Source organism: Mustela nivalis, assembly GCF_964662115.1.
Source record: "Mustela nivalis genome assembly, chromosome: 1".
Taxonomy (NCBI): Eukaryota; Metazoa; Chordata; class Mammalia; order Carnivora; family Mustelidae; genus Mustela; species Mustela nivalis.
In genome coordinates, this window is record NC_139020.1 from 194,185,608 (window position 1) to 194,197,817 (window position 12,210).

The following is a 12,210-nucleotide window of genomic DNA, read 5'->3' on the forward strand; positions in this document are numbered from 1 at the left end:
GTCTGATTCCTGACTCACTGAATAAATCCAATTAGATCTCCAAATTTACTCAGCTAAATTGCGTTTTTTTTAACAAAATTGTCTCAGTCCCCCTCACCCAACACCAGCTTGACACCGGTTCCGTTTTGTTGCAGGGAATGCCGCTGTCTCAAAACTTGTCTCCATGGTCACCTCTTCCTGGGAGCCTTCCTTGATCTGCAGCCTCAGCAGGCAACTCCTGTCCAGATCACAAGACAGCGCAAGATGCACCCATGGCCCCTGCTGACTTGTGACATCGTCAGAGGCAAGAACAGAGACAGGATCACCTTCCTTCTCCGAGCAACCTGCACAGCACCTGTACACGGGCCTGGGTAAATCGAATGAAGGGCTGAACTGGTGAGGGAATCGAGGGCCAGGGATGGCAGCAACACTTCCCTGTCCTGACTCGAGGGTCCGCTGTGGCTGCACTCGTGTTTTGCACAGAGCACATGTCTTCCCGAGGCCTCACCTAAACCACCAGAACCGGGCAGCCAACTGGGAGCCATTGCTGATTGTGGAGGTGGGTGAGGAGAGAGATGGTAAAAGCTTCTGTGCCTGGGGGGCTTGGGATCTCCTCGCAAATCCTCCCACCCCAGTCTCCAGGGGAAGCACTGCTGTGGCTCAGAGTGGAAGGCAGTAGGCGTCCTTGCCTTTCTCCCAAGAACTTTGGTCCTGCCCTAATGTAAACATGTGAATGTAAACATTCACAGCAGCGATCCCTCAACCGCCCAGGAGAAAATCCACTTCATCTCTCCACAGTTCAACAAAAGCATTCATCTTGAATATCCACGGGAACAATACAGCCTGGTTTGCTCAGGGAAACCAGGAGCTGGCAGAGAGAAGGACAAGGTTCTCCCCCACTCCATCCTGCAGTCCGTGCAGGGCGGGGCCCAAGTGCCCTGAATGTGCCCTGAGCGCCAACCGCACTGCCCAAGCCCTGCCTGGCACGGCGCCCCTGGGAAGGAGCTGACGGTGCTGTTGAGGCAGCTCCCTGCTCCCCACCCAGGGAGGCACCCAGGCCCTGCTGCTCAGACCGCAAGCGGCAATGACTAGGCACCTTTCTTTTGTGCGCAAGGAAAGCAGGCCTGGCGGCACTTGGCCAGGCTCCACACCGGTGCTCACCTTTCACTGGTGCCAGGTCTCTCCAGCCCCAGGCCTTCTGGGGTGACGCCGAGGGTCAACCCTCCCAGTTTGGTCCTGGGATTGGCCAAGGAGACCCAGGATCCCGTCTTCAGTGGCAGCCCGAACAGAGGTCTCTCTCTGACGCACAGTGCGGGCTGAGGCAAAGCGCCGGTATCGCCTGCTCCAGAGTGAGCCCAGGAGCAACGCGGGTGTCCACCCAAAGGGGACAGCCGCTGACCTTCCTCTGCACCAGCGACCATCCTAGGGGAGAAGAGCACACAGACCCTGTGCGGAGAGATTTAAGATGCACAGTGCTGAAAACGAAAGCTAGAAGTATAAAGGGTTTGAGGACTTATTTAATTTAAAAAAAATTTTTTTTCTTGTTAAATAATCTCTATGCCCAATGTGGGGCTCGAACTCATGACCCCAAGATCAAGAGTTTCATGCTCTACTAATTGAGCCAATTAGACACCCAGAGACCCTATTTTATTTTATTTTTAAATTTTATTTATTTTTTTTAAATTAACATATAATGTATTATCTGCCCCAGGGGTACAGGTCTGTGAATCATCAGTCTTACATACTTCACAGCACTCACCATAGCACATACCCTCCCTAATGTCCATCACCCAGCCACCCTCTCCCTTCCCTGCTACCCCCCAGCAACCCTCAGTTTGTTTCGTGAGATTAAGAGTCTCTTATGCTTTGTCTCCCTCCTGATCCCGTCTTGTTTCATTTTTCCCTCCCCTACCCCCATGACCCTCCTCCCTGCCTCTGAAATTCCTCATATGAGAGATCTCTCATATGAGAGATACATGATCCTTGCAGAGACCTTATTTGAAATATTTATGTTCATGAGGAGAAAAGAGGTAAGTGGAGGAAGACTGGAAGGAAATGCACAGAAAATGTTGACTGTGGTGATCTCTGGATGGTGGGCGTATGGAGGATCGAGGTTTCCCTCTGTGTGTGTGTGTGCATCAGGGTCCAGGGAAGCAGGGCTTTGTTTATTAAGGGCTTTGCTGCAAGGGACTGGCTCATCCACTGTGGGTGCTGGCTAGGCAGGCAGGAAACACGGAGGGCAGGCATCAGGAAGGACAGTTGGGCTCTCAGGCACAGGAGACATTCCTGCTACAGGTACAACTATTTTTTTTTTAAAGATTTTATTTTAGGGGCGCCTGGGTGGCTCAGTGGGTTAAGCCTCTGCCTTTGGCTCAGGTCATGATCTCAAGGTCCTGGGATCGAGCCCCACATCGGGCTCTCTGCTCATTAAAGAGCCTGCTTCCCCCTCTCTCTCTGCTTGCCTCTCTGCCTACTTGTGATCTCTGACTGTCAAATAAATAAATAAAATCTTTGGGCCACCTGGGTGGCTCAGTGGATTAAAGCCTTTGCCTTTGGCTCAGGTCATGATCCCAGGGTCCTGGGATCAAGCCCCGTGTTGGGCTCTCTGCTCAGCAGGAAGACTGCTTCCCTTCCTCTCTCTGCCTGCCTCTCTGCCTACTTGTGATCTCTATCAAATAAATAAATAAAAATCTTTTTTAAAAAAAGATTTTATTTTATTATATTTTATTATTTTTTTAGAGAGAGAGCATGCCCATGCATGGGAGTGGGGTGGGGGAAGGGCAGAGGGAGAGAGAATCTTAAGCAGGCTCCATGCTCAGCATGGAGCCCAATGCGGGGCTTAATTTCACAACCCTGAGATCATGACCTGAAATGGAGAGTTGGACATTTAACCAACTGAGTCACACAGGTGCTCCTCAAGATTTTATTTTGAAATAATCTCTATTCCCATTGTGGGGCTCCAACTCAACCATGAGATCAAGAGTATTTTTTTTTTTTTAAGATTTTATTCATCCATTTGATGGACAGAGATCACAAGCAGGCAAAGAGGCACACAGAGAGAGAGAGGAAGGGAAGCAGGCTCCCCGTCAAGCAGAGAGCCTGAAGCAGGGCTCAATCCCAGAACCCTGGGATCATGACCTGAGCCAAAGGCAGAGGCTTTAACCCACTGAGCCACCCAGGTGCCCCGAGACCAAGAGTCTTATGCTCTACCAACTGACTGCATCAGATCCATCCCAGGTTATAGCTCAATTAATCTCCTTTCCTTTTTTTTTTTTTTTTTTAAGATTTTGTTTATTTATTTGACAGACAGAGATCACAAGCAGGCAGAGAGGCAGGCAGAGAGAGAGGGGGAAGCAGGCTCCCTGCTGAGCAGAGAGTCCAATGTGGGGCTTGATTCCAGGACCCTGGGATCATGACCTGAGCTGAAGGCAGAGGCTTTAAGCCACTGAGCCACCAAGGCGCCCCAATAATCTCCTTTTCTGAGACTCAGCTGATCACAGACTTCCATCACACCTACGAAACACCTTCACAGCCATACCTAGGTTACTTGAATAACTGGGGGACTACAGCCTAGTCAAACTTACATAAAACAGACCATCATCATACTTTTGTTAAATTTCCCAATTTTCTATACAGAATATGTGGCTACTTACATAATTTTTTTTAAAGCAATAAACAACTCAACTACCACAAGATACCACTTGGCATCCACCAGATGGGGTGATCCCTAAAAAAGATAGGGGCACCTGCGTGGCTCAGTCAGTTAAGCGTCTGCTTTGGCTCAGGTCATGATCCCAGGTTCCTGGGATCGAATCCCGCCTTGGTCTCCTTGCTCAGTGGGGAGCCTCCTTCTCCCTCTGCCTGCCGCTCCCCCTGCTTGTGCTCATGCTCTTTCTCTCTCTCTCTCTCTGACAAATAAATAAATAAACTCTAAAAAAAAAAAAAAAAAAAGATGATAACCGTTGTACGGGGAAATTGGAACCCGCATCCACCACCAAATGGTGTAACCACTTTGGAAAATAGTTTGGTGGTTCCTCAGGGAGTTGTTTAAAAAAACACACAATGGACTCAAAAAGGAGTCACCTGTGCTAAACCATCTGTAAGCAAACCGAGACTTAACACCGAACTTAATTGCAGAGCCAGCCTCTCTCAGGAGTGGAATTTTAAACTGATCAGGCTGGATTTTCCTGAGCAGCACTAGTGAGGTCGTCTGTGTACTAAACCCCTTTACCCCTTCCACCAATAAGGGTGACCTTGCCGGAAATAATCCTTTGTTTTGTTTTTGACTTCCTTGTCTCTGTCCCCATCGGCCTGCGAAAGCCGTCTGCTCTTTTCTACCTGCCAGGCGGGATGCTGCCCAACTCATAACTCCTTGAATAACACCAGCTGGATCTTCAAACTTACGCAGGCGGGTTTCATTTTTTAACCAGGTAAGCACGGAATTGCTATATAACCCACTCTGGGGTGTAAACCCAAGAGAACTGAAAACCCATACCCACAGACGTTTTTACGTCCCCATTCAAAATCGCGTTATTCATAACAGCAAAGAAGCAGAAGCCAGCCAAATGTCCAGCAACCCCCCCAAAAATGGATAAACCAAACGTGGTGGATCCATGTAATGGGAAATGATTCCTCAAGAAAACAGAGATAGGAGAGCCTGGCTGGCTCAGTCGCTAGGCTTCTGCCTTCGGCTCTGGTTACGATCCCAGGGTCCTGGGATTGAGTCCCGCATCGGGCTCTCTGCTCTGCGGGAAGCCTGCTTCTCCCTCTCCCACTCCCCCTGCTTGTGTTCCCTCTCTCGCTGTCTCTCTCTGTCAAATAAATAAATAAAATCTTGAAAGAAAGAAAGAAAGAAAGAAAAAGAAAGAAAACAGAGATAAAGAGATAAAACACTGCTAGGACTATAATACAGATGAGCCTTGATTGCATGAAGCAGAAGGGCTCATTCCCCGCCCCCCACCACCACACATCATAGGATTCCATCTATCTGAAATGTCTAGAATAGGCTGGTTCATGGGTATACAGAGTAGCTCAGAGGTGGCTGTGGCCTGGCCAGGAGGGGAGCATAGGGAGAAACCACTAAGAGGTATGGGTTTCTATTTGCGGTGATAAAAATGTCCTAAAACTAGGGGTGCCTGGGTGGCTCAGTGGGTTAGAGCCTCTTCCTTTGGCTCAGGTCCTAGTCCCAGGATCCTGGGATCGAGCCCCCATCGGGCTCTCTGCTCAGTGGGGAGCCTGCTTCTCTTCCTCTCTCTCTCTCTCTGCCTGCCTCTCTGCCTATTTGTGATCTCTGTCAAATAAATAAATTAGAAAAAAAAAAAGTTAAAAAAAAATGTCCTAAAACTAGATAGTGGTAATGATTGCAAAATTCTAGAATTCTGCAATTGCACAATTCCGAAAATCACAAAATGGGACTTTAAAAGAGCAAGTTTTGTGATGTGTGAATGATATCTCAGGGAAGTTATGATTTTTTAAAAGAAGCATTACGTACAGGAGAAAGGAAGTAGCCACGTGTGCCTGGGTGACCTGCTTCCCAGAAAAGCCAAAGAGCTGGTGCGTTACCTCCTGTCTCCAGGTTCCCTTCCTCACAGGTGCCTCCCTTCTATGGTGCTCTTGCCCGGTGCCCGGGACCCCAGGGTCTGCAGATGTCTTGGAGAAAGCCAACAGCAAAACTCAATTCAGAGTCCTCCCCTTTTATCAGTCTTCCCTTGGCGTCCAGGTCACCAGGGTCCAACCCCTCTCACTGACAGCCCAACCCTGCCAGGAGGAGCTCACAAGCCTGTGACAATGACAAGCAGGCACCCAGGACGGCTGAACTCGAACTGGCCTCCTCCAGGCAGAAAGGAGCCCCACAGGGCTCTGACCCAGCTCTCGGAGTCTGGCACAGGGGGAGAACTCAACCTCTGTGTTGCAAGAATGAGCCCATTTTGTAGATATTTGGAAACCGAGGCCCGGAGAAGGGCAGGCATCCTCCCAAGACCGTGCAGGTCTCTGAGTCCCTCCTCCGCTCTCTCCCCTGAGCACACCCTGGGACCTCTCCAGTGAGAGACAAGGGTGACTGAGTCACAGAACCACTTCCTAAAGAGCTCTTTGCCAAGTATGTATCAAGGGTTTTAGAAGGGTTGCCACCCTCTGACCTAGTACTTTCCCATTTAGAGCTCTGCTTCTGGAGACAACCTGCCAGGAGGGCAAAGGTTAGGTACCAAAATGTTCCGTGCAAGGTAATATATCATGGTGAGCAATGGAGACACTGCAAATACCCATGGCTAAAGGATGGCTAGTAAATGAGGACATAGCTCTATGATAGGACCATGCGCAGCTGGCGCAAAAATGATGTCTTGGAAGAATTTCTGAATGCTAGTGGGAAAATGGAGGAGAGAAATGGCAAATTGTATGTGATCCTGAAAATGTGTTAAAAATAATAATTAAGGGGCGCCTGGGTGGCTCAGTGGGTTAAGCCGCTGCCTTCGGCTCAGGTCATGATCGGGGTCCTGGGATTGAGCCCCGCATCAGGCTCCTTGCTCATCGGGGAGCCTGCTTCTCTCTCTGCCTCTGCCTGCCTCTCTGCCTGCTTGTGATCTCTGTCTCTCTCTCTCTCTCTCTCTGTCAAATAAATAAATAAAACCTTAAAAAATAATAATAATAATAATTTAAAAAAAAAAAGAACCCACAAGAGCAAACACCTGTTGAGCCATGACTCTACCTATTTTCAGCCTCGTCTGATATGTGCGGTCCAGATGTGCCCTGCTCCCTTTCTCCAGCCCCACTCCAGACCTTGACCCTGTTCTATTTTCTTCATAACAATCCTAATAAATCAGTATTTGTCAAATGAACAAACCATTCGAACAGTGGTCCTCTTTGGGTGGGGTTATGCATGACTTTAATTTACTTTTAAATTTTCTATACCTTCTAGGTTTTTACCAAAAGCTTGTTTTACTTTCACATTTAGGAAGGGGGGGGGGAATGTTTTTCAAAGCAAAAGCAAAGACAAAAGTCAACTGAAAAAACCTCAGAGTTCTTGTGAGTGAGTTGAATCTTCCTGGGGGCAACATTATTGAAAGAAGCATGTTCCCAAAAATGCTTCCAGAAGGTAATTTTGGGCATTGAGAGAAGAGATGGATTTATTAAAACTTAATCAATTTACAAGCCCATAGGGAACCTGGATGGCTCAGTCGGCTGAGCATCTGCCTTCAACTCAGGTCAAGATCTAAGCTCCCAGGGTACCTGGGTGGGTTAAAGCCTCTGCCTTTGGCTCAGGTCATGGTCCCAGAGTGCTGGGATCAAGCCCCACATTGGACTCTCTGCTCAGCAGGGAGCCTGCTTCCCTTCCTCTCTCTCTGCCTGCCTCTCTGCCTACTTGTGATCTCTGTCTGTCAAATAAAATAAATAAAATCTTTTAAAAAAAGAAAAAAATTGCTCTCAGACTTTTGGTGGGAACAGAAATAGGACCCTCTTTTGAGAAAATAATCTAAAAATAGGAAACAAGATTCTTTAAATATGCATAAGCTTTAGCCCAGGAATTTCACCTGGAGGAATCTGTCCTAATTAAGAGTACAAACAAGGGGCACCTGGGTGGCTCAGTGGGTTAAGCCTCTGCCTTCAGCTCAGGTCATGATGTCATGATGTCAGGGTCCTGAGATCGAGCCCTTTTGTCGGGCTCTCTGCTCAGCAGGGAGCCTGCTTTCCTTCCTCTCTCTCTGCCTGCCTCTCTGCCTACTTGTGATCTCTCTCACTCTCTGTCAAATAAATAAATAAAATCTTAAAAAAAAAAAAAAGATCTAAGCTCCCTGCTCAGTGGGGAGTCTGCTTCTCCCCTCCCTCTCCCTACTGCTCATGCTCATTCTTTCTCTCTCTCTCATTCTCTATCTCAAATGAATAGATAAAATCTTTTTTTAAAAAATGTACAAGCCTGTAGAGAGTGCACTTGACATTGGCAGGGCGTAAGGCTGGACACCCCCTCAGACGGGAATGATCCCAGGCCCCTGCAGGCCACAGCCCTGGGTAGTAGTCAAGGAAAGAATCATGAGGACCCAGACTGGGATGCCGACTCCCCTGCAAACCCAGTGCTGGCCCATGGCCCTCCACGGCCAGCCCAGGCGTGCCCCAGGAGCACGCATGCATGCCTAGCCCTGCCAAAGCGATGCCCAGCGCTGTCACTCAGGAACGCAAGTGCTCGCGGCCATTCACGCCTCATCAGTGCCCGCTCGGCGGATGTGCAGGAGCACCTCTGGGTAACTCTGCCCTCCGTGTCATGCGGAGAGCGAGGCAGGGGCAGGAGGGGGAGCACCCACCGCCTGGGGGGGAGTGCTCCCAACCCAGAAACATCCCAGCGGCAGCCTGACTTATGAAACACAGAGACAGCTTTACATAATCATGGGAAATCATGAGAAAGAGCGCCTTCCTAAAAATGCATCCCCCTACCTCGACGGTATTTTTTTCAAGATGGAATTTTGTTTTGCCTTTTTTTGGTTTCTAAAAGTCGACCATGTTCACTGGCCTTGAATTTCAACAGAAAAGAAAGCTGTAAAGTAGAAATGAAGAGCCCTCCCCTGTCCCATGCTCCAAAATCCCGAGGGCTCTGTCCTTACAGGCTCTTGGCTTCGCCCACACAAACTTACAGCACACACGTACGGTGGCATGCATGGACCCACACACGCGAGCACACACATGCTTTTTATTGATCTTTGACACAAACAGGATCATGCTGTGCCTGCTGGTCTCTACCTCCGAATCACAGCATCTTCCCACCCTGTGCTGAACTTTTTTTTTTTTTTAATATTTTTTTTAAAGATTTTTATTTATTTATCAGAGAGAGAGAGAGGGGGAGAGAGTGAGCACAGGCAGACAGAATGGCAGGCAGAGGCAGAGGGAGAAGCAGGCTCCCTGCTGAGCAAGGAGCCCGATGTGGGACTCGATCCCAGGACGCTGGGATCATGACCTGAGCCGAAGGCAGCTGCTTAACCAACTGAGCCACCCAGGCGTCCCTGTGCTGAACTTTTGATGTTTTGCCAGGTGTAGCACACTCGGCACGGGGGTCACCCAGCAAGGCACGGACCCCAGGACCTGCTGTCCAGCTCCAGAATCCAAGTCCTAATGGTCTTTCCTGTGTTTGCCTCGGAGAGTTCTCAGAGCCCCCAAACAGCACTGCCTGAGAGTCTTAGAATGGGCGGCCGCACCCCAGAGCCTGGTTCAGAAGGGGAGATGTGGTCCCAGGGGGTCTGTCTGCGCGCAGGATATCTGCTCCGGGTGATTCTTACAGCCTCACTAGCTAGGGGACTGTCCTGTCCAGTCGTTGCAGCCACTAAGAAGCTACATTTCCTCACCAGCGCTGCCAATTTCGGTTCCCACGTCCATATACTTTGAGTAAATGAGTGAGCCCATGCCTCAGGAGGGTCAGTCTTCACCGACCTGGTAAAATGACCACTTGGGCCCCTGCCATCCCTGGTCTCTACCACGAGACCTGTTTGCAGCTGGTTTTCCCTCAGGATCATCTCCCAGGCATGGCGTTCAAAGTCTAAGAGCATGAGCCTTGTGGGGGCCTTTGGGCTAGAAAGTTCTGCTGAGTGCCGTGGGCTGAGCAGCAGGAGGGGCTGGACCTTGGCTCTACCTTGTGCCTGAGCCAAGCAAGGCACACAGGCTTTACAGGGGTCCACGAAGGTGCAGCGTGACACTGCCTGCTTGCCCCAGGGCAGGCAAGATAGGAGGGAGAGAGTAAGGGAGCTCAGTGTGTGTGTGTGTGTGTGTGTGTGTGTGAGAGAGAGAGAGAGAGAGAGAGAGACATGGTCCTGGCAGCTTCAGCTCCCTCATGCCTGGCTAGCTCCCGCAGTACCCAGCAGAGCTGGGAAATGTGTGGCCCCACACGGCCAGGCCACCCTACCAAGCGCCTCTGCCCAACATTGCTGATGGGTCCTGGCATTTCGTTCTGCAGTGCAGCTCAGGATTCTGTGGTCAGCATTCAGCCCCAGGCAGTCATCACAGTCCACCAGCACTATCACAGTGACCAAAAGCTACTACCTTCAATAATAGTGCTAGGCTGTACGTTACCCCTCAGCACCCCTAATTTCCCTCTCAAGCCCCTTTTGGTGATCCTGGAGGTCTCTGGGGAGCCAGCTGTGGGGACTCCTATGGGGACTTGCACTGCCTTGGCTGCCCTAAGAGTGCCCTTCTGCCCAGGCACTGTGTGGGTCCTGAGGATGGCTCAGCCTCCCCTATAGGGCTCTGCTTTCAGGTGGCTATGGGCTTTTGGTGACACCTGATGCTGGCAGCAGGATGCCTGTGCCACCTTCTGTCCCCCGACAGAGCCCCTTTGTGTCTCAACTCCTGGAAAGGCTGAATAGAGGGTGAGGGCTTGAGCAGACAGATTCCTTCCCCTGCTGTCTCCCTGATGCTCTCTCCCCGGGTGTAGCTTTGGCAGTTGCTGGCTGCATGACCTTCGGCAAATCATGCAACATTGTATTTCCACCCCACAGGCATTTACGGAGTGCCTTACTGGAGGACATACAGACATAGTCTCTGGGATAGAGATTTCCTGGAGGTGGCAAAGAACAAGGCAGATGGGAGGGAAGGCTGCTCTGCATCCAGGCCTTGTGAAAGGTTCGGGAATGGCATCACCGGCTCAGGAAATAACACAAGCAAAAGCCTCTCGGTGGAGTGAGCTTACTGTCTTTAAGGAAAGCAAGAAGGCTAGTGTGGCTGGAATGGAGTGGGGGTGGGGGGCGTGGCTGGGAGGAAATGCAAGAGAGGTGGGGGCAGCAGAGCATTCATGCCACAGGGACCCGAAATTAATTCTAAGGATAGAGAGAGAGCAATGGGCCTTTAGCTGGGAAGTGAGTTATCTCCAGCAGCCATGGGGAGCACAAAATGGGGAGCACAAAATGGGGATTAAAGGAGGAGGAGCCGTGTGGGAAGAGAGTAAGAGGAGCAAAATGGCAACTTGAAGCCAGGCAGAAAGCTATGACCTGCAGGACCCCAGTTCTTCCTCCCAAGTGCCCTGGGATATATGAGGTACTTGTGGTGGAATAAGGGCCCTGACTTAGGACCTGGGGAAAAGAGTACCACCTTGGACAAGCAGCGTGTTGGAAACACCTCCAGTCAGCCCAGGATTCTGGCTCTGAAGCAGACCCTGGGGAAGGTCAAGAGGCCTTAAAATATGGTTGAAACCAGGATGACCAAGTCTCATTCACCTGGACTCGGGAGGAAAAGCTGCGGGGCGGGGGGAGCGGGGGGAGTCCATCACTCCTGGGTCTCCAGAGGCGCTTTGAGTCTCCTGCCACCATCAAAGACCAGGGTGGATGTAGACTGGCAAAGGTTTGTCCCCTTGGGACGGGTGGGGAAAGTGATGTCTGGGATTGGAAACCACTGCTCTAAGGAAAATAGAATTGGAAGACACAGAGCTCTCATATGGTTTCAAAATCACATCTTCTTTTAACAAACTGGGAACAGACTGAGGACAAAGGTATCCCCTGCCTGGTCTCTGACCATGGTACACCCTGGAGTCACCTCACCCCGATTCTGCAGCCCTCTCCACCTATGGGGCCAGCCTTGGGTGCATGGAGCTCTGCAGGCTGAGCTAGCGGGAGCTAAGGGCTGTGAGATGCTCTTGGGGCCTGACCGGGCATCTGGGAACCAGACCAGTCAAGGAGCAGCCAAGGAGCATCTGGGGGTGAGGTGGAAGACTCACTCACATTCGGGCCATTGTCCCACATGACCCAGGGCTCTGAGTGTGGACTGTGCAAAGGCCACAGAGGGGGGCAGAGGCAGGGCGTGTCCACTGGTACTCCCCTTGGGTCTCTCAGGGGCTTGGCATCAGGCAGTTGGCATCAGGTGTAGGCCTCCAGCCAGCCACCAATTGAGGGGCCTGTCTTTATCTCCCTGTACAATCTCCTCCTGTGTAAGACATCCATCCCAAAAGGTATCGACTGCATGGGCGTGGTGTATGGCATAAACAGTGTCAGTGATGAGAGTCCCCTCTCTACCTGCCACTACAGGGAGCCCCATTGCTCTGGGGGTCCGAGGGTCTGGTAACAGCAGAGGTGGGTGCACCTGTCCCTACAGATCTGGATCTAAACCCAGTCATCTCGGAAAAATTCAACAGTGTTATTAGGCCCTAATAATTTGGGAAAGGCCTACTACTTGTAACTTCTCAGTTAAAGACAGCTCGTAGTACCATTACTACTACTGTGATTCTCATTTTCATAATCCCCATCCCTCTTAGAGGCCCCTAAAGCCCTG

At 50.5% G+C, this 12,210-nt stretch overlaps 1 long non-coding RNA gene across 1 annotated transcript in view; it reads right to left on the bottom strand.

Moving 5' to 3' along the window:
- Window positions 1-44: 44 nt before the first annotated feature.
- Window positions 45-12,210, bottom strand: part of LOC309870760 — a 280,290-nt gene continuing 268,124 nt past the window's right edge. Inside the window, exon 2 of the long non-coding RNA XR_014314798.1 lies at window positions 45-1,849. This is a non-coding gene — a long non-coding RNA (uncharacterized lncRNA). The remainder of the gene's footprint in view (window positions 1,850-12,210) is intronic.